Source organism: Aquarana catesbeiana, linkage group LG11, assembly GCF_042186555.1.
Source record: "Aquarana catesbeiana isolate 2022-GZ linkage group LG11, ASM4218655v1, whole genome shotgun sequence".
Classification (NCBI taxonomy): Eukaryota; Metazoa; Chordata; class Amphibia; order Anura; family Ranidae; genus Aquarana; species Aquarana catesbeiana.
This window is the reverse complement of record NC_133334.1, coordinates 143159938-143183650: the sequence shown is the minus strand read 5'-3', so window position 1 is coordinate 143183650 and position 23713 is coordinate 143159938.

The following is a 23713-nucleotide window of genomic DNA, read 5'->3' as shown; positions in this document are numbered from 1 at the left end:
AGCCAGTATTCTGTCTAAAGCCGAAACCTAGAAAGTGAAGAAATTTTACCAAAAAAAAAATAGGAGAGTTTCCTTGATTTTTACCAGGGCTTACTGATGTTATTGAGCATGATATCATTATTGAGACCAGTATCAAGGTCTGTGTTATACCTTGCTGCATGCCAGATGCTCAGAGGAACATTGTCTTAGATGAGGTTAAGAAGATGTTAGCACTGGGAGTACCTGAGGAATTGCAGAGTGAGTGTTCAAGCCCAATAGTGTTGGTCCCCAAGCGCAGTAGTTGTTCTGCAATGATTTATGGCAGTTTAATGAAGTGTCAAAATTTGATTCCTCTCCAGTGCCCCTGTTTCTTCCCCTCTCCTCATATCCTTTCACCAATCTTTTCGCTATCTGTATTGGGTGGCGCATAGACAGCTGTGTTCTAATGCTTGAAATGATTTCCTGCTCTTTCTTATAACGCTTGATAACTGTTTTATTTTGTGTATGGTACAATCCAAGTCTGAAATTTACTCCTGAACTATCATTGTAGATTGCATTGTCATGCAATATCATTGAATATCAGTCTGCTAATATCACTGTTTTTATTGGTTGTTCAACAAAACAAGTTCTGTTAAAAAAAATGAATACACCTTGGATTTTCAGTAAGGACTAGTAATCCCATTTGGCTAAAGTCTAGGAAGGATGAGGAGGAAGGATTTACTGTGAACCCTGAAAAGCGTGCTTTCAGCATGGAGGAAACAAAATACCTTGGGTACATTGTGGGAAGAAGGATGGTGAAGATTCAAGGTAGAGGCTATATAGTTCTGGCCCCACCCCCTCTCTAAAAAGCAGGTGCATGTGCTTCTGGGAATTGTGGGGTACTACAGATGGTTTGTGCTTAATTTTGTCACCCTGGCAGCTCTATTGAATGATCTGATCAAGGGTCAGAAGTCGGCCATAATGGAGTTAGCCTAGGTTCACACTGACAGTCCCGACTTCAGGGGGTGATTTCAGAGACATCTGTGCAGGTTTCTACACAGATGTCTATTGAAAGCGCACCCCAAAGTCACCAAAGGCAGTACAGAAACTACTTTTTGGAATTGGTGTGGCACAGCATATGCGGCGTCGCACCGATTCAGACGGTGACATTGCCGGCAATACCAGCCGATTTGGCATGCAATTTGACATGTCAAATTGCATGCCAAATCACTGGAATGTGAACCAGGGCTAAAACACAGAGACTGAAAAGGTCTTCCTGGAGTGTATGTTGGCACTTTGCCAATATCCTCTCCTACTAGCTCCCAATTTCTTAATGGAATTTGCTGTTCAGATGGATACCTCCAATGTGGGTGGGAGCTGTTCTATCACAGGACATTCAAGGAAAGGAACATCCCATGTTATTTCTCAGTCAGAAATTAACCATAGCTTAGAAAAAGTATGGTTGATAGAGTGAGAATGTTTGACCATTAGGTTTCTGCTGGTTTATGACCATGCTCCATTAACATGGATGTGACAAAATAACAAGACAAATACCCTCCAAGAATTCCAGTTTGCAGTGGAATATAGACATGGGAAACTTCATCAGACTGCTGATGCTCATGCCCATGTCCAATGTTTTGGCTCTGTTGACACCTCCACCTTCACCTCCTCTAAGTTAGGACTAAAGGGAGGGATATGTTCTGACCAAAACAAAGGCAGGGATACATCTTGGATGGCAGGTATGTATCCCCCTTTCTGTGTGGTAGATGCTGGGCCCTTTAAGATTAGAGATGAGCTGAGATGTGTTTATATCCTAGTCTGAACCCACCTAGCCTGCCAGGAAGCTGTCCTGTACTAGGCCAATCATAGGCAACCATAGGCAACCATAGGCAACCAGGACATTCCCTACTCCTCAGCTGCACAATATACAGGGGGCATGTATATGTGCCTAGTACAGTGACAGCTTCATGATGGGTTTTCTCAGGTGAGTTCGGACTAGGATCCAAACATGCCTGAGCTCATCCCTATTTGAGATACACAGCAAGGGTTAAGAAAGGAGAGGGATGATAAGGAAGAAGTAAAAAGTGGAGGTGTGTGTCTGTGTGTGGGGAAACGCTAAGTGATGCAGCTGTGTGAGATTGGCTATGCACATGGGAGAACACTTTACTTTGCATCTGTCTGGGTTTTGTGGTACCACTGTGTTGGACTGTTTTGCAAAAAAGCTTTGCTGCTCACATATGCCATATTTTTCCTTTCTGTTACTAGTACTAATATTACCTCAAAAGAAGTGTAACACCCCCTAGCATTGCTAGAGTGCTAGAGCAGAATATTTTGTGTTAGTGTAGGCAAATCTTCAGGCTTGGCTGGCAGCCAACCCTGTGTGTTTTTTTTTGCTCAGGTGAGTGACTAAGGCAGGCTGGATGACTCAGCAGCAGCTTCTCTGGTAACTCCTCCCTGTTTGCTAGAAACTTGGAGAAGGTTCCAGAAGCAGTTAGTAGGAGTCTAGGAGGAGCTAGCTAGAGTATTCTGGGGGGCCTGACCAATCCCCAACAGAAGGGCTGGCAGGGGGCAGGCCCCCTCAAACACTCAGGGTCACCCCAGCAGGGGCAGTGCGGAGTTTGGGTGGAAGATGGAGATGGAGTGTTAGGCTGTCGGGGCCTTTGAGAGTAGCTCCCCAGTCTGGGGGGAAGGATGAACTCAGGTCTGGGCTCGGGTGCAGAAGGGACCCCTCTTCATGACACACGGATGGATCCTGACCAGGAGGCATGGGAGCAAGGAGAGGACAATGGGAGAACATTGGCGGGCAAGAAAGACAGCCATGTGGGTTGGTGAGTGTTGCAGTCAGAGGATTGGGAGGCATGCCTGAAGGGACTGGGTGCAAGCAGTCTGGGATGGATGCAGAGTCAGTCTGGGAGGACTGTGGAGAAGTAGTCAGGAGGGCTAGTGAAAGCGGAAGCTGCAGCTGGCAGCGCCTGAAGAGGTGGTACTGGGAGCAGTAGCCACAGGAGAAGGACAGCTAGCACCAAAGACATCTATTTTTGCTACACTAAAAGGGGCCCATGGTCCCTGCCTGCAAAGGGCATTTGATATGGTCTGAATACACTCTTGTCAGACCATCCTCAAAGTGCTAGCTGATCCAGGGATTTGTAGTTCTAAAAGCAAGCCTGGGATGGAGGTGGAAGAAGAGGAGTGTGTATATACCGGATGTAAATAGTTTGTTTCCCTGAAGAGTTTCTACTGATCAAGTGGACATCCCATAATAACACTTCCCCATCCAAGTTGAATCCCCTTAATTAAAAAAAAAAAAAAACAAAGCTGCAAGGACTGCTTCTTCTCTCTGGAGTGACAGAGAAATGCATGTGCCTGGCTGTGCAGGGTGGGAGATAACCAACATTCACCAGTGGCTCCTGCGGGGGTAGTGCTACAGAAGCATTTGTTTTCTCTTTTTGTTGATGTAGCCTTTTATCCATTTTGCTGTTTTTAAGCCTTTCCTTAGATAAATAAAGGGCAATATTGCTCTACAAAGCCAGTCCCAGTGGTGTCGCTAAGGGATGGCTAATGGGGTTATAGCCCCCGAATCTGGGGCCCATAGCCCCGAGTCTCTGCACTCCGCTGCTTATGAGAGTAAAAGCAAGGACCTCCTCTGCTCCTCCCACACATCCACAGCCAGCCATCAGGCAGTGTAACACTCCCCCTGTTCAGCCCACCACATTTCACTGTACACAGGTGGTAGAGCAGGGCTGAATGGGGGGTGCCAGGAAGGAGAAACACATAGTACCTGAAGCCAATGAGATACAAGAAGGTGTGACCACAGCTACATCAAAACCAGTCCTGCAGTACACAGAGCTTTAGCTGAATGGAAACAAGATTGTGGGGACTTGAGAGCAATGTCACATGTACACTGGCTGTGGTGTCTTCCAGAAATTGATGCCTTCAGGCAGTGTGCAGGTTACCGTCTCTCCCCCTCTCCCTCTCCCCCCCCCCCCCTCCCTTGTGTGTCCCTCCATACTTTTTTTTATAGCTGCTTATCCTTTACACCTCCTGAACACACTGATAAGACCTGCTCAGCATTCTTTGTCCAGTGACAGTGTGACACATGGCTGGCTGTTAACCATTTCAGCTTCTATTCAGTTATTTATCCAGAGCTCTATGTGTGCTTCAGAGTCTGTGTGATGTTTTTTGGAAGGATTTACTGCTGTTTTAGGCTAGAAGCTTCACAAACCCATTAACTGTTTACTGTCCTCCACTAATCCTGACCAGTTCACTGTAAGACAATTTGTATTTTGGAAATTGGATGTGCTGCTGTCTTCTGTCACATGGGTGTACTTTCAAAGAAAGAATACTGACTTGATCTTGCAAACCTGGTTTAAATAGTGTGGAGCAACCCTACAATACTATACACTTTTACACTGGGTTCAGCCATAAATGTAGTCTCTGACCATTTCCTGTATCAATCATGTCTGCAGTCTCTAACCATCTCCTGTAGTATGTCTGCAGTCTCTGACCATCTCCTGTAGTATGTCTGCAGTCTCTGACCATCTCCTGTAGTATGTCTGCAGTCTCCGACCATCTCCTGTAGTATGTCTGTAGTCTCTGACCATCTCCTGTAGTATTTCCGCAGTCTCTGACCATCTCCTGTAGTATGTCTGCAGTCTCTGACCATCTCCTGTAATATGTCTGCCGTTTCTGTAGTATGTCCGCAGTCTCTGACCATCATCTGTAGCATGTCCGCGGGCTCTGATCATCTCCTCTAGTATGTCTGCAGTCTCTGACCATCTCTTGTAGTATATCCGCAGTCTCTGATCATGTCCTGTAGTATGTCTGCAGTCTCTGACCATCTCCTGCAGTATGTCTGCAGTCTCTGACCATCTCCTGCAGTATGTCTGCAGTCTCTGACCATCTCCTGCAGTATGTCTGCAGTCTCTGACCATCTCCTGTAGTATGTCTGTAGTCTCTGACCATCCCCTGTTGTATGTCTGCAGTCTCTGGCTATCTCCTGTAGTATGTCTGCAGTCTCTGACCATCTCCTGTAGTATGTCTGCAGTCTCTGACCATCTCCTGTAGTATGTCTGCAGTCTCTGACCATCTCCTGTAGTATTTCTGCAGTCTCTGACCCTCCTCTGTAGTATGTCCGCAGTCTCTGATCATCTCCTGTAGTATGTCTGCAGTCTCTGACCATCTCCTGTAGGATGTCTGCAGTCTCTGACCAGCTCCTGTAGTATGTCCGCAGTCTCTGACCATCTCCTGTAGTATGTCCGCACTCTCTGACCATCTCCTGTACGGTGTCGACAGTCTCTGACCTCTCTCCTCTAGTGCATCTTACAATGTCACATGTACACTGGCTGTGGTGTCTTCCAGAAATCAATGCCTGCAGGCAGTGTGCAGGTTACCATCTCTCCCTCTCTCCCCCTCTGCCCCCTCCCTCTTGTGTCCCTCCATACTTTTTTTTTATAGCGGCTTATCTTGTACACTGCCTGAACACACTGATAAGATCTGCTGGGCATTCTGTGTCCAGTGACAGTGTGACACTTGGCTGGCTGTTAACCATTTCAGCTTTTATTCAGTCCTTTAGCCAGAGCTCTGTGTGTGTTTGTGTGATGTTTTTTGAAAGGATTTACTGCTATTTTAGGCTAGAAGCTTCAGAGACCCATTAACTGCTTACTGCTCACCACTAATCCTGACCAGTTCACTGTAAGACAATTTGTGTTTTGGAAATTGGATGTGCTGCTGTCTTCTGTCACATGGGTGTACTTTCAAAGGAAGATTACTGACTTGATCTTTCAGAGCTGGTTTAAATAGAGTGGAGCAACCTTGCGATACTATACACTTTTACACTGGGTTCAGCCATAAATGTAGTCTCTGACCATCTCTTGTATCAATCATGTCTGCAGTCTCTGACCATCTCCTGTACTATGCCTGCAGTCTCTGACCATCTCCTATAGTATTTCTGCAGTCTCTGACCATCTCCTGTAGTATGTCTGCAGTTTCTGACCATCTCCTGTAGTATGTCTGCAGTTTCTGACCATCTCCTGTAGTATTTCCGCAGTCTCTGACCATCTCCTGTAGTATGTCTGCAGTCTCTGACCATCTCCTGTAGTATGTCTGCAGTCTCTGACCATCTCCTGTAGTATGTCTGCAGTCTCTGACCATCTCCTGTACGGTGTCTACAGTCTCTGACCATTCTCCTGTAGTGCGTCTTAGGCCCCATATACACGGGATGCTGCTAAACATACGTTTAGAGGCAGTTGGATGCTTTTTTCAACTGCCCCTGAACTCATTCAATGTTATCCTATGTGACCATGTACACAGTCTCGTTTATTGCAGTTTTTAGGCAGTTGCGTGTAACAGCGTTTCTTTGAAAGCAAAAAAATGGGTTCAGACCCCGAAGATTTCCACGTTTCAAATGCCAAATGCGACTAAACATAGCTAAACGCGGTAACGGCGTTTAGACGCGTTTTAGTTTATAAGCGTTTTTAAAGGTGCCCTTTTTTTTTACATTAAAAATCTCAAAAATTATGGCAAATGATGAAAAACCATTAAAAAGATATTTTAAAAAATTGTAATTGCTTGCAATGATTCATAGACCATTTATATACCCTAATGAGCCCTTGATCCAATCCAATACACCACTAGCATTGCTGTTATCCGAAGTATAATTGGAATTTGACCCATACATTGTTTGATTTGAACAAGCAACTTGTGGCAGGTGACGTGGCAAGTGGACAATCCACAACTTGTGGCAGGTGATGTGGCAAGTGACAATCCGCAACATGTGGCAGGTGACGTGGCAAATGACAATCTGCAACTTGTGGCAGTTGACGTGGCAGGTGGACAATCTGCAACTTGTGGCAGGTGACGTGGCAAATGACAATCCGCAACTTGTGGCAGGTGACGTGGCAAGTGGACAATCCACAACGTGTGGCAAGTGACAATCCATAACTTGTGGCAGGCGACATGGCAAGTGACACACTAAATACAAGTACACTGCTGCTCTCTCAGCTGCTGCTACTCACTCTGGCCTCACAAAATGGCTGAAATACATAGTTACATAGTTATATAGTAGGTGAGGTTGAAAAAAGACACAAGTCCATCAAGTCCAACCTATGTGTGTGATTATGTGTCAGTATTACATTATATATCCCTGTATGTTGCAGTCATTCAGGTGCTTATCTAATAGTTTCTAATAGTTAAATAATACTGTTTTTTGAGCTTGGGGAGGGTCTTATGATGTTATCTTAACTAAACCCTTCTAGACGCAAACGCGCTAAAACGCCGCTAAATGTGGCTAAATGGGCATTTTAAATGCCGGTTTCAAGGTGTCAAAAAATCGTTCAGAGGACTTTGCCTCAGCGTCCCGTGAACATGGAGCCTTACACATATACATCTCACATCACTCAAACACAGCCTATATTACACAAATACATCTCACATGAAGTTTATATAAGCTGTGTGTGAGTGATGTGAGGTGTATATGTGTAATATAGGCTGCATGTGAGTGACGTTACACACAGACACAGAAAATGTTCACACATATACTGACAAAACATACACAGAAAAAAAAAATCACATGTGTACTGTCATTACATACAGAGGAAAAAAAAACTAATAAGCAAAACAAAAAAAAAACAATATATATATATATATATATATATATATATATATATATATATATATTCAGTGGTGTGAAAATTAATAGTGCCCCCCCCCCCAGTTGTTACTGTGGTATCTTCTGTGCCCCCCCATATATAGTTCCCAGATTTGCCACTGACTGAAATTCCAGCGGTGGCTGGTTGCTAGGACCACCCAGCATCTAGCAACCAACCACGTGATTCCACTCCCCGGGACCCTGATGTAAGGGGGGTTCTCTGGGGACCCTGATGTAAGGAAGGGCTTTCTGGGGACCCTGATGTAAGTATGGAGGCTCTCTGGGGACCCTGATGTAAGGGGGGGGGCTCTCTGTATATTATATACATGTGTATACCTGCCCAAGCGTATGACTTTTTTTACTTTGCTGCTATAGGCTCTAGCCCCAGTTCTTTTGTAGACCTAGCAACGCCCTTGGCCAGTGCCCTGCAATCCCAATGACACCTAAACATCACCATATATATTTTAGTTTTAAAAAGTATATTATTTTCAGCGTAATCTTAATTTCCTACACAGACTGACCCTGTATTTTCTGAACATAAGGCCACATACAAAACACAGAACAAAAATAATGGGCTCTGAAAAAGTATAGACCATAGGATGAGTATGAACCACCTATGCATGCATTCATATGTAACCTTTTTATATATAGTCATTATAAAAACAATGAACAGTTAAAAACCAGTGAAAACAATGACGGCTTTTCAAGTACAAATGAAAATGTTGTGCCTCGTCTGTGAATGCTAACAATCATTTCAGTGCAGACAAAATATGCACAGTATGAAAAGCAATTATAGCCAAATATATTGCCAATAGAAACTTATGTCATTCTACCCTGTAGTGATCAGTTTAGTTTGTCAAATTGATGTCTTGTGATGATTCACTTATCGCTAATTACAATAATGTGAAAGCTAGCAGACACAAACAATAAATTATGTTCTCTGAAATATACTTGGAAAGAAAATGCCACCAGATGTACATTGGAGCAGCCATTCTTTAAGTAGAATAATAGTTTCATGGTAGTATAGATAGAGCCAATTCATGTACAAAGTATACTCATGTCAAGTACGTACTGTATAGAATTCCACAAGTCTGTGGCTGTCTGCTTTCATTATTCCTTGAAATTTTCCAACCATTTTCCTTATGGTGAAACTGCTTTTAATTCATACTAGTGTAAATAGGGGGTACAAGCAGAACTCTTTATTTATCAAAGGTACTGTATGCAATTTTTCTTCTTTTTTGCTAGTTTCAAACTAATGAGAACAACTTCCATTTTTGCTTTTTTGCCCAGAAATATTCCACCACTGGTCCAATTGGCCACTTCAAATCATCTGGTGCAATTCCCCTGAATTTAAACCCTTATGAGTAATCCAATGACCAAAATCAAATTACTCAAAAAGGAAACATGAGGAAAAATTATGAGATAACAATGAAACTGTCTGTAATAAATTCATATTGTAGTTAGGAAATTGTTGAAAGAAGTAACATAGTAAGGCATAAATCACAGAGTGTTGAATCAAAAGTGCAGAGTTTGTAGTAATAATCTTACCATCTGAATCTTGTCCCCCTCACACAGACACTCCAACTGGGAGCATACTCTGTCGAGGGGAGGGAGGCATTGCTACCAAAGATTAAGATACTTACAATTTAAAAAAAGTATATTGAGCCATATATGGTACAAAAACAAACCCTATATTATGGGACAATTTGGTAAGTAACGGAGTGCAAAAAAGAAAAAAGAAAAGAGGGTGTTTGTTATCACTGAACATAACAACTTTATGTGTTGGCCTTAAAGTCCAAGGTCCAAATTATGCCTGAACTATGCTTGTTGTAGCGTCTGTAACAGAAGATCCCCTGGTATTTATATACCAGACCATGTAAGTGGAGTACCGGTGTATACGGAGAGTAGAAAAGGAGGAAGGAGAAAGGAAAGAGTGAATATGAGAATGAAGGCATCAGAGAGCTACATAGAACTATATTTGTTGTAATCGGCTATAAGGGCTGTGGGGGTTGTTGTATATAGGTCTTCTACGGTTCCCAAACCATGTTGTGTTTATCTGCAGTGGACTGGAGGATGCTGACTGTCTTTTCCTGAACCATTGCCCGGGATATTTTCCATTTAGCAGCAGCAAAGGACAATGTAGGCTGTTTCCTGGCTCAGGCTATCTTGATTTTAGTTATAGAAAAAATGGTACTAAAAACCACCACTAGTGTGAATCTACTCATGTAAGATATGACATGTGATTGGATCTATACGATTCGTCAATATGACGGGCTCCCTCCCAAGTAACAAAAAAGTAGAATAAGCAAAAGAAACAAAGGGACCAAGATGGCCCCAGGATTGCCAACAGAGGGAGAAGCTACAACATAGAGAGATCAATAGCAAAAAGGAAAAACTTTATTGAAAAAATTGCATAAAAACAAAAAGTAAGGGATCCCACATATGTGGAGCTTGGCCACACAGGTGGGATCCGTTCCTCCACAATATTAGGTGACAATAGAAAATATATACATAAATTGAATAAAATAACCAACGTTGATTTAAAAATAGATACTAGTGGATCAACCCACCCCCTGGGTCCCTGAGCAGTATGTGCTAATAAATACTGCAGATCTAATGGTAGATAACAAGTAGTGTCCACTAGAGATAGCAAAAGCAGCTTGATTAATGTTTCCTGATATTTCCTGGTAATGAATGTGCCTGTGCCTGGGCTTGAGTCTTATATATATATAAACTGTGCACAGTTGGATTGTACAGATATACTGTATGTAGCTGCTAGTGTTCTAGTGAAATCGATCACACTACAAGTCCTACCAATGCCAGTATGTGGTTAATGCATGGACGCCTGGTACATCAGTCAGTGTGATTTTCGGTGAAAAACAGTGTCCAACTAGATTCACCAAGCCGGTATACACTATCCCGAACTATTGCTGAAAGTGTATATGCCCTGACCGGGGCCTCAATGAGCTCATGTGAGCATAACAATAAGCTCAAATGGGATATGTGAATACAATATTGAAGCTTATCTGGAATAACAGTTGAATCACAGAAACCGTTGTACCAGTGCACAGCTATGGCCGGTACATATTTGTATAATGTTAGTATGATCACCTGGATCCCCTGGATGTCAAAAATTGAATGTGCAGAGTCCGATAAACTTAGCTGGCTGCCGGGATGTAGAAATAATCACTGCTACAGTGCATCCAGCACTGAACAGCGCTAATCAGCCAGAAGGTCTGTGCGGAATGGGTAAGACATGTAAGTATACATCAAAGGATCGATTCAGTCCATGAAGTGTTCTTACCCCTCCTTCGGCTTTGCGTTTTGTCCGACCAGCTCCCTCCGTGAGTCCAGCTTGTGTAGATTCGAGAAAGCGAGACAGACTCGCATCCAAGTGCACACCTTGCTTCCGGCAAGAGAATCAGCTGTGCACGCTGAGGGGCATGGATGCCAATAACATCCGGGTGAGGTGTGCTGTTAGCTCTGTAGGTGCATGGCCAGTAGAGGGCACTGGTTAAAGCGTCCATAACGGCACTGCTGCCAGGAATGTCCATGCAAAGAAAAACCATCCTGTTAATGAAGTAAGCTTGCTCTGGGACAAGAGGGGGGGACCCCCAGCGTCTATGGCATCAAAATGTCGACACGTTTCGTGCTGCAAAATGAGCACTTCATCTGGACAATGTGCTTAATTAATTACCATCTTTATATAGGGCTAGCCCCCAATCAAAAAATTCAATCGCACCTAAAAATCTTTACCGCTATCTTGTGGGGACAACATAGAGTTACAATTAAACAGTCCAAAGATACACAGGCAGGGAGGCAGGGTCCACCAAAATGCCCCAGTTTAGGAAAGATAGAAGATTAGGGACTGGCTAAGATCAACTGGCATATTAATGATGCCGGCAATCTACCGCCCTATGAACACCAAGCCCTAAGGGAACTTTGCACATCTAAAGAGATCATTATTAAACCCAGTGATAAAGGGGGCAATGTGGTATTGTTCCCTATTGACATGTATGAAGCAGAAGTACGCCGTTTGCTTTCTGACCAGTCCACATATAAAAAACTCAACCACAATCCATTTGGTGGTACTTATTAATGATTGCCTGTCTTGGGCGTTTGAAGCTTCACTCATTTCCAAAAAGGAACATAATTTCTTGAAGGTGGAAGACTTCAATACCCCTGTATTTTACATAATACCTAAAATACATAAGAATCTGGAGAATCCCCCGGGGAGACCAATCATCTCGACAATAAGAGGTCCCTTAGAGAGAGTAGGTAAATACATTGATGGCCTGATCAAGGGACTGGTTGAACTATTACCCTCATATGTTCAGGATACCGGAGATGTGTTGAATAAAATTCTCAATTTACGCATTCCCCAGGGGGCTCTCCTTGTCGGTATAGATGTGGAGTCTCTCTACACGTCTATCCCACATGAATGGGGCACCCTGGTGGTATACCACTTCCTTGATCAGAGATTCCCCAATATGGGTGCGCAAAATGAATTTATCTTGGAGCTATTGGATATGGCTCTTAAGAACAATTTTTTTCAATTTGCTGAACACTACTACCAACAACTCCGTGGGACCTCTATGGGGGCACCATGGGCACCGGCGTATGCCTGTCTCCACCTCAGATGGTGGGAGGAGGAGACAGTCTACTCCTCGTTGTTATACCGTAGCCACGCCCATGTGTGGCTGCGGTATATCGACGATGTGCTCATGGTCTGGACAGGCACTCGCCATGAACTTCTACAGTTCATGGATGAACTGGGTAACAACACACGTAACATACGGCTGACCTTTGTAGCTGATCCCTGCAAAATTTAATTTCTTGATCTTTGTATAAAGGTAGTTGAAGGCCAACTGGTCACCACTACATTTTGCAAGGATACAGCTGCTAATACCTTGCTGCGAGCAGACAGTCATCATCCCCGATCTCTTATACGGGGTATCCCAGTGGGACAGTTTCTCCAAATCCGCAAAAAAACAAGAGTTGATCTGCTTACACCCCATAAAAAAGACACGGATTAAAGAAATGAGCCAGTTCTGTTCATTACTCCTTTTGGAATACAGTTGCAACAGGTGCGTTCTATACTTTCTGAACACTGGCACCTTCTCACTAGATCAGATAAGCTGAAGGAGATCGTCGAGGAAAGACCCCTGATGGTAGCTAAAAGAGCAAGAAATATAAAGGATGAGCTAGTAGAATCAGAATTTAGACGCCCAATTAATAAGAATTGGCTCACATACATGCCCAGAGTGAGTGGAATGTTTCCATGCGGCCACTGCATTACATGCAAGTTTGTTGATCGCACCAAAACGTTCCGTGACTCAAATTCAAGCCATGAATATACAATGAATTCATTTATTAACTGTAGTACATCCAGGGTTTTATACATCCTAGAATGCCCGTGTCACAAGTTATACGTGGGCAAAACCAAGCGCCAGCTGCAAATCAGATTCACAGAACACTTAAAAAGCATTTGACTTAAGGAAGAGACTCTGATAGCCCAACTATTCCTGGAAGTACACCAGGGTAATACAACTGCGCTTAGTGTTAAGGGCTTTTATGCCCTTAATCTTTCTGACCGCAGAGGTGACTTTGATACGGTTTTATTGAAAAAAGAAAAAACATGGATATATCGACTTCAGACACTCCAGCCTAAGGGTCTAAATGTAGAGCTCAGTCTTAAAGTATTTTTAGAGCTCTGACTCTCTAACTTCCAATTATAGGGTATAGACATTATGGTGGGTACCCTATGCGTAAGTCACCCCCCCCACCCTTCTCCCCCCCCTCTCCCCCTTTCCCCTTCTACCCCTACCTTTGTTCCCTTCTCCCTTTTTTTTCCCCCCCTTCCCTCTACCCCCTCTCCCTCCCCTTTCCCCCCCTCTCCCCCCCTTTCCCCTCCCCCCTGTGGGCATGAGTAACACTCATGGTGGAGACACTCCTAGTCTTCCTGTTACTTTATCATTTGACTGTCATCTCCTTTTTAGAATTATTAGATATTTTTCACTGCTGAGTAATGAGTGGAATTTTTTTTGCCGTGTTTACATTATATTAGCACTACTGGGTTGTCTATGCCTGTGTATCTTTGGACTGTTCAATTGTAACTCTATGTTGTCCCCACAAGATTGCGGTAAAGATTTCTAGGTGCAATTGAATTTTTTGATTGGGGGCTAGCCCTATATAAAGATGGTAATTAATTAAGCACATTGTCCAGATGAAGTGCTCGTTTTGCAGCACGAAACGCGTCAACATTTTGATGCCATAGACGCTAGGGGTCTCCCCCTCTCTTGTCCCGGAGCAAGCTTACATCATTAACAAGATGTTTTTTACTTTGCCTGGACATTCCTCTGGCAGAAGTGCCGTTATGGATGCTTGAACCAGTGCCCTCTACTGGCCGTACACCTACAGAGCTAACAGCACATCTCACCCGGATGTTATTGGCATCCATGCCCCTCAGCGTGCACAGCTGATTCTCTTGCTGGAAGCAAGGTGTGCACTTGGATGTGAGTCTGTCTCACTATCTCAAATCTACACATGGTGGACTCACGGAGGGAGCTGGTCGGCCAAAACGCAAAGCTGAAGGAGGGGTAAGAACACTTCATGGACTGAATCGATCCTTTGATGTATACTTACATGTCTTACCCATTCCGCACAGACTTTCGGCCTGATTAGCGCTGTTCAGCACTGCATGCACTGTAGCAGTGATTATTCCTACATCCGGGCAGCCAGCTAAGTTTATCGGACTCTCCACATTAAATTTTTGACGTCCAGGGGATCCAGGTGATCATACTAACATTATACAAATATGTACCGGCCATAGCTGTGCACTGGTACAACGGTTTCTGTGATTCAACTGTTATTCCAGATAAGCTTCAATATTGTATCCACATATCCCATTTGAACTTATTGTTATGCTCACATGAGCTCATTGAGGCCCTGGTCAGGGCATATACACGTTCAGCAATAGTTCGGGATAGTGTATACCGGCTTGGTGAATCTAGTTGGACACTGTTTTTCACCGAAAATCACACTGACTGATATACTAGGCATCCATGAATTAACCACATACTTGCATTGGTAGGACTTGTAGTGTCATCGATTTCACTAGATCACTAGCAGCTACATACAGTATATCTGTACAATCCAACTGTGCACAGTTTAGATATACATAAGACTCAAGCCCAGGCATGGGCACATTCATTACCAGGAAATATGCAGAAACATTAATCAAGCTGCTTTTGCTATCTCTAGTGGATACTACTTGTTGTTATCTACCATTAGATCTGCAGTATTTATTAGCACATACTGCTCAGGGACCCAGGGGGTGAGTTGATCCACCAGTATCTATTTTTAAATCAACGTTGCTTATTTTATTCAATTTATGTATATATTTTCTATTGTCACCTGATATTGTGGAGGAACGGATCCCACCTGTGTGGCCATATGTGGGATCCCTTACTTTGTGTTTTTATGCAATTTTTTCAATAAAGTTTTTCTTTTTTGCTATTGATCTTACTACGTTGTAGCTTCTCCCTCTCTTGGCAACCCTGGGCCATCTTGGTCCCTTTGTTTATTTTGCTTATTGTGATTTTAGTGCCCAGCAATAAGAAATGAATGATAATCTGAAGAGACTTGGAACATCCTATAAGATTGCCTGTGTAAGGTGTTTTTGGCACAGACATACCGGTCACTTTGCACAGCAAAGAGAAGATCCTGTTCCAAAAGCCCCGAATATGAGGACATTCCCACCATATGTGGACTTCTGGAACTTTCAGAACCACATGCTTGCCTCCCAAGTGACCTTGACATCCTGTTCCCAGCTTAGTGCTTAAGATGGTTTTTCAGGATTCTCCATCAGTGAGGCATAAATCATAGAAATTCCTCCCCTCTGATCCATGCATCCAGAGCACCAGTTTTCGTATATGTAGTTATACTCAGGGGTTCAGGTTTCGAGGTCCATAGAGATAAGATAAAATGTTGGATTTGATGCAGATGGAATCTTTCAGATGATGGCATATCCGGCTTGCTAATGCAATGGCTTCCGGACTGTCTTATTGGCATCATGGGCACCTGGGCAAAGTAACGTTCTGGGGCCCCTACAATGGAGACAGCGCAAGTAAATAGACATCAATTAGTTAGGAGTAGGGATGAGCTTCGAGTTCGAGTCAAACTCATGTCAAACTCATGTTCGACTCGAACATCGGCTGTTCGCAAGTTCGCCGAACAGCGAACAATTTGGAGTGTTTGCGGCAGATTCGAATGCCGCGGAACACCCTTTAAAAGTCTATGCGAGACATCAAAAGTGCTCATTTTAAAGGCTTATATTCATGGTATTGTCATAAAAAGTGTTTGGGGATCTGGGTCCTGCCCCAGGGGACATGGATCAATGCAAAAAAAAGTTTTAAAAACGGACGTGGAGCAGTGATTTTAATAATGCTTAAAGTGAAACAATAAAAGTGTAATATCCCTTTAAATTTCGTACCTGGGGGGTGTCTATAGTATGCCTGTAAAGGGGCGCATGTTTCCCGTGTTTAGAACAGTCTGACAGCAAAATGACATTTCAAAGGAAAAAAAGTCATTTAAAACTACTCACGGCTATTAATGAATTGCTGGTCCGACAATACACATAAAAGTTCATTGATAAAAACGGTATGGGAATTCCCCACAGGGGAACCCCGAACCAAAATTTAAAAAAAAAATGACGTGGGGGGTCCCCCTAAATTCCATACCAGGCCCTTCAGGTCTTCAGGTCTCTTCATCTTCTTCTCTTCATCTTCTTATCTTCTTTTTTGGGCCGCTCCGCATCCATGATGGCATGGAGGGAGGCTCCCGCTGTGTGACGCTTCTCCTCTTCTGACGGTTCTTAAATAATGGGGGGCGGGGCCACCCGGTGACCCCGCCCCCTCTGACGCACAGGGACTTGACGGGACTTTCCTGTGGCATTCCCCGTGATACCACAGGGAAGTCCCGTCAAGTCACTGTGCGTCAGAGGGGGCGGGGTCACCGGGTGGCCCCGCCCCCCGTTATTTAAGAACCGTCAGAAGAGGAGAAGCGTCACACAGTGGGACCCTCCCTCCATGCCATCATGGATGCGGAGTGGCCCGAAAAGAAGATGAAGACAAGAAGATGAAGAGAAGAAGATGAAGAGGAGATAAAGAGAAGAAGATGAAGAGAAGAGCGGGAGCCTCCTTCCATGCCATCATGGATGCGGAGCGGCCCGAGGAGAAGAAGGGAAGACGACGCTGACGGCGCTGAGGATGATGCCGGGCGAGAACACCGGAGAAAGAACCAGAAGAACCAGAAGAAGAAAAAGATGGAGGAAGAAACCGAAGGAAGATAGAGGATAGAAGAAAGAAGAAGCATTTAAATAAAGGAATTGTCAAAAACTGTCTCTTGTCATTTTTAACATTTTTGACACTTTTTTAGTGAAATGGTAGGGGTACTTTTGTACCCCCTTACCATTTCACACAGGGGGGAGGGCCGGGATCTGGGGGTTCCCTTGTTAAAGGGGGCTTCCAGATTCCGATAAGCCCCCCCGCCCGCAGACCCCCACAACCACTGGCCAGGGTTGTGGGGATGAGGCCCTTCTCCTTATCAACATGGGGACAAGGTGTTTTGGGGGACTACCCCAAAGCACCTTCCCAATGTTGAGGGCATGTGGCCTGGTACAGTTCAGGAAGGGGGGGCGCTCTCTCGTCCCCCCTCTTTTCCTGCGGCCTGCCAGGTTGCGTGCTCGGATAAGGGTCTGGTATGGATTTTTAGGGGGACCCAACGCCATTTTTAAAAAAAATTTTGGCTGGGATTCCCCTTAATATCCATACCAGACCTGAAGGGCCTGGTATGGAATTTAGGGGGACCCCCCACGTCATTTTTTTTTTACATTTTGGTTCGGGGTTCCCCTGTGGGGAATTCCCATGCCATTTTTATCAATGAACTTTTATGTGTATTGTCGGACCGGCAATCCATTACTAGCCGCGAGTAGTTTTAAATGACTTTTTTTCCTTTGAAATGTCATTTTGCTGTCAGACTGTTCTAAACACGGGAAACATGCGCCCCTTTACAGGCATACTATAGACACCCCCAGGTACGAAATTTAAAGGGATATTACACTTTTATTGTTTGACTTTAAGCATTATTAAAATCACTGCTCCCGAAAAAACGACCATTTTTAAAACTTTTTTTTTGCATTGATCCATGTCCCCTGCAGGACCCAGGTCCCCAAACACTTTTTATGACAATAACTTGCATATAAGCCTTTAAAATGAGCACTTTTGATTATTCATGTTCGTGTCCCATAGACTTTAACGGTGTTCGCGTGTTCAAACACATTTTTTGCCTGTTCGCAAGTTCTGGTGTGAACCGAACAGGGGGGTGTTTGGCTCATCCCTAGTTAGGAGGCAGGAGCTTCCCCTTGTGGGTGGAGCTCCACATTAACTACATGAACAATCATTATGTATAGCAAAGAAACAGTGGGAAAATACTACATGCATAAAGTAACAAAGCTGTGCCGTGCATATAATATAACTGCTAGATTGATGCCTCCCCAGCACTATGGCCCCTCTACACCCTAGATATCACCCCAGCACTCTGACCCCTCTACACCCCAGATATCCCCCCAGAACTCTGACCCCTCTGCACCTCACATTTCCCCCCAGCACTCTGACCCCTCTACATCCTAGATATCCCCCCAGCACTCTGATCCTTCTACACCCCAGATATCCCCCAGCACTCTGACCCCTCTACATCCCAGATATCCCCCCAGGACTCTGACCCCTCTACACCCCAGATATCCCCCCAGCACTCTGACCCCTCTACATCCCAGACATCCCCCCAGCACTTTGGCCCCTCTACACCCCAGATATCCCCCCCCCGCACTCTGATCCCTCTACATCCCAGATATCCCCCCAGGACTCTGACCCCTCTACATCCCAAATATCCCCCCAGCACACTGACCCCTCTACACCCTAGATATTTCCCCCAGCACTGTTACCATATACCATAAGATACCCCTTGTATTGTGACCCCACTACATCCCTGATACCCCCTACACTGTTGCCTCTCTATATCCCTGATACCTCTAGCACTATAGCCACCCAAGTTACCCCAAGCATTGCTACCCCCTATGCACCCCAGATCCCCCTCAGCATTGTTTTCCCCCATACACGCTTGATATCCCCTAGCACCATCATTCCATCCATCTAGTACCCCCTTTTCCAGTGGAGATACAGTGCATGTGAACTTTTGGCTATGTGCCCACCTCCAGCACTGGGCTTACCTGTACCCATCAAGCAGGCAGAAGGAGGGGCGGAGGAGGGAGCATCCCTCTGGGCATTCTAAGCCCTTCAGGGCAAACAGTGCTGGACAGCTGGGCTCACCATAACACCATACACAATGCCACTTCCGCAGGTGGGATCTCAGTGCTGCTGACTCAGCAGTTCCCACTCAGGCTCCTACCCTGCATCCTTCAAATCCCAAGCATTCAAGCTGCATGGGGCGGTGTCAGAGCATCACTGGTGCTCTGGCCCTGCCCCTCCCTGCTGGCTGTGAAATAATAGGTATTGTTCTGCCCTGCCTGCTTCCCCTGTGTATCCATCACTCAGTGCCATCATGGGGCCACCCCCAATTTTGGGGCTGCATGGGCTCAAGGACCAGCTGATTTGGGGAAAGTGCAGGGGCCCCCCCATGCAGCTGGGGCCCCTGGGCAGTGCCAAGGTGTGCCCACTCATTAAGACAGCCCTGAATAGCTTGCCATGAGTGGACCCATAGAGGAAAGAAAGTGTCCAATTCGGAAGAAGCCCTTGTATATCCATCACAGAAATGCCCTTATATTTTGGCTGGGGGCAAAACTGGGGTTGTGGAAGATGTGCACTAAGGGGTGTAGATCAGAAATTAGATAAGAGGATTTGAACAATAGGTCACATAGGGCCATTGAGTGTGATAAGGTCGGAGCCATTATGGGGGGTCTATTTTTAGGGGGAACCCAAGCTAGGTAATCTATAGTATGTAATGGAGTAGCTTGTCTCTCCATTTCGGCCCAGTCTGGTCCTACCCTGTTAGTATATGATTGAGAACTGTGTTAATTGAGCAGCTTCGTAATACCTCCAGTGGTCTGGTAAATCTAGTCTTCCTTGGATACGTCTTCTAAGAAGCACTCTTTTAGGGCAGAGGAGATCTCAGGATCGGAATGGATAGGGAGCAAAATAAATATAAAATCCTAGGTAAGAGGGTAATTTTTACAGAGTTTACCTTGCCCAACCAAGAAAGATTCCCTTGTTTCCAACTATAGAGGTCCTCCTTCAGTTTTTATACATGGGGGGGGGGGTAATTGGGGTTATATGGTTGATTAAAACTAGCTTTCAAATTGACGCCCAAATAAGGGTTTGAGGAAAGGTTCCAGGCAAATGCGAATTGGTTTTTGAGTCGCTCCACCAGAGGGGCTAAGGTGGAAAAATTTAAAGCTACAGATTTGGCCATGTTAACTCTCAGCCCCAAGACCTTGCCAAAATCCTGTAGGAGTTTAAAAATATTCGGAGTAGAAATAAGGGGGGAAGTAATGAAAAGCAGCAGATCATCCGCATACAAGGCACATTTATGGACACGGGAGCCGCAGGTAACGCTATGTATATCCGGGTGGTTTCTTATTGCTGTGGCTAGGGTTTCAATTGCTATGGCAAAAATATTAGGAGATAGGGGGCATCCTTGTCTAGTGCCTCTGTGTATCAAAAAAGGGTTTGAGTAGTGGCCTTGGAGCTTAATTTGGGTGCTCGGGTTGGAGTACAAATTCCTTAATATCTGTAGGGAATATGGGCCAAACCCCCATCTTTTTAACACTTCAAACAGATGAGGCCATTCAACAGTATCGAACGCTTTTTGTAAATCCACAGACAATAAGAATCCGTCCTGATGGGGGCCCCCATCCCATTTTGTCTTCAAAAGAGAGATTACATCTGCGTATCTGATCGGGACCCTGCCTCCCAGGGATGAAGCCTAAATGGTCCTTGTGAATGTAACCACTTATAAATTCTGATAGTCTATTGGCTATGATTTTGGTTAATTTTGAGATCATTATTGATCAATGAAATGTGTCTATAGTTGCCCACTTAAGAGCTATCTTTGCCCGGTTTAGGAATGACAGAAACGTAAGCCAGTTTAGCGGCACTGTCCAGAGTAGAATTCCCCCAAAGGGCGTTGTAGAATCGAGTCAAATGGGGGGCTAGAGTGGATGCAAAGGTTCTATAATAGCAGGGGGAAACCCATCTGGTTCTGGGGCTGAGCCCCTCTTGAGATTCTTATGTTTCAATTTAGGGAGAGGGATTTCATCTAAAAAGTCAGTGAGGATACGGGGTCTGGGTATCTCTCTTGACTTGTATAAGTCTGCATAAAATTCATGAAGTGCTGTCATGATCCATTGCTGATTTTGCATGAGCATACCTGTGGAGTCACAAACCTTGGGAAAAGAGAAAGTTTGAGGCTTGGGTGTCAATTTAGAAGCTAGTCCGGGCCCCACCTTATCTTTTTGCAGATAAAAACGAGCATTGGACCACCTAAGACTTTTTTTTGCTTGGGTAGTTAGAGCTAAGTTAAGGGCGATTCTACTTGATTCCAACAGGGCTTGCGACTTAGTAGTGGGGTTGCATCTGTGTGTTTTGGAAAGTTTTTGGAATTCCTGTTCTAACTTGATTAAATCAGCTTGTCGTTCCCTTTTAAGTTTGGTGGAGATTTGAATAATCTTGCTCCATAGCACCGCTTTATGGGCGGCCCAGAGTGTTTCAGGAGGGACCTCATCATTGTCACTGACCCAAAAATATTCTCTAATTTCTTTATCCAGTATAGTACATTGGACCGGATCACTGACCAACGATTCGTTCAATCGCCAGTGAAATGTACCATCTGATTCAGAGGATCTCGAGAGGTAAAGCATGACCATTAAGTGATAAGACAATTGTGAGTCTTAATGAATTCTCTAGAGGCCTGGGGGATGGCGGAGGCCACCATAAAAATATGGTTAATACTCACAAGTTGTTGGATTAAGTTCTCCCCAAATATCCACTAAACCATGGGTGTGGAGGGTTTTGGCTATCTTTAGACTTTGTTTAGGGGGCCAGAGCATCCTGGAATGATCTTTTCCCGATTTATCTAGCATCTGTTCCAATGCAGCATTTGAGTCACCCCCCATGATTACTGTACCCATGAAATGAGGAGAGAGGGCTTCTTGCATAGAGCTAAAAAACCTAGCCTGATCATGATTCGGTGCATAGTGCGAGACAAATGTATATAGGGTTCCATTCACTGATCCAGAGAGAAGGATATATCTGCCCTTGGGATCCTTGATTTACTGCTTAGAAGAGAAGGTGACAGTTTTGGACAGGAAGATTTCCCCCCATTTAGTTTTGTCTTCTGCTTTCCCTCAATTTTTTCAATCTAGTGTGGACAAAAAGGTATTATATGACCTGGGGAAATGATTTGCCTGTAGGAGAAGCACCTCCATCTGTAGAAACGAAGTGTTTTGGAAATATTTTCGGCACTTCAGCAGGGAATTCAAGCCCTGTACATTATGGGAAGCTACTCAATTAAGGGAAGAAATAACTTTATGTGGAGTCATGGATCAGAGGGGAGAGAAAATGCGTCACTGAACAGAGACCAACCTTCCACCAGATGAATCCAGTCGGGAACCACTGCAGACCAATTAAAGAAAGAACAACTCTTCTAAGCCACCTGCCCATGGAGCCTCCCTGGTGCCTGAAAAAGTAACAATAGGGGGAGAGTGATGCCGTGTCAGACTTTTCAGCTACAAAAGTCCGACGGCCTGTCCGACAGACTTTCAACAGACTTTTGGTGGACTTCCAATGGACTTTCTAATGAACGGACTTGCCTACAAATGATCACACAAAAGTCCGACAGCCTAGTACGCGGTGACGTGCACCAAGTCCGACGAGACTATAAAATGGAAGTTCAGTAGCTCGTACGACACCCTTTGAGGATTTCAGAAGCTTTCTCTGGATGACCTACCCCGTTGTTGGCATTGCTGACCCCTTATATCAGCAGGCGGGATACCTTCATGAGGCAAGCCATCACTGCGGAGCAGAGGCTAGTCGCCACGTTGCGTTACTTGGCGACAGGGAGAAGCCTGCAGGACCTTAAGTTCTCGACAGGCATCTCCCCCCAGGCTCTGGGGATCTTTATCCCAGAGACCTGTTCTGTCATAATTCAGGTCCTTCAGAAGGACTATATTAAGGTAAGATTTATCCTTTAACATCACATTTTATTGTATTTAATATTTGCTAATGTAATGTATTTCTTTATTCCAACACTAATTTCCAAGATTGCAATATAGTGTGAATGTCCCCTTTGTCCTCATGCATGCTGTAATTTTTTAATGCTCTTTTTTGTCCTGCATGCATATTTGTCTTCACTAACCTCCCCAGCATGCAATGCTGGGCCCATATCCACCCAGTATATTCACTTTAATGTATTTTGTCAGCTCCATTGTAGTACTTTGCCCTAAAATTTATGCAAATGGTCTGTGTGTCCTTAACTGCTTGCCGACCGCCGGCTGTCAATTGACGGCCAGGCAGCGCGGCTCTTGTTGTGGGAGGGCGTCATATGACGGCCTCCCATTTAAACAGGGAATGCGCACGATCGCGTGCACGCATCCCTGTTCCTTCGGTGGAGGTGTGTCACGGAGACAACGCTCGCCACCTGGGGGGGGTGAACAGCCATTGGCGGCTGTTTACCCATGTGATTGGCTGTGATCCTTTCACAGCCGATCATAAATGTAAACAGAGAGCGGTAACTAGCTGTTACCAGCTCTTCTCTCCTCACACACCGTTTCCAGTGTGAGGAGAGAAGAGCCAGAAGCAGTCAGTGACCGATCTGTGTTATGTAGTGTCTGCACCAACACCACACCTGTCCCATCCCCCCCAATTGTCATCTGTCACCCAACAGTCACCCAATAAAGTGCACCTGTCACATAAGGGACTGCCATCAGTGACCGTCAGCGGTGCACCTGTCACCCATCAGTGACCATCAGCGCTGCACCTGTCACCTGTCACAAATTAGTGACCGTCAGCGGTGCACCTGTCACCCATCAGTGACCAT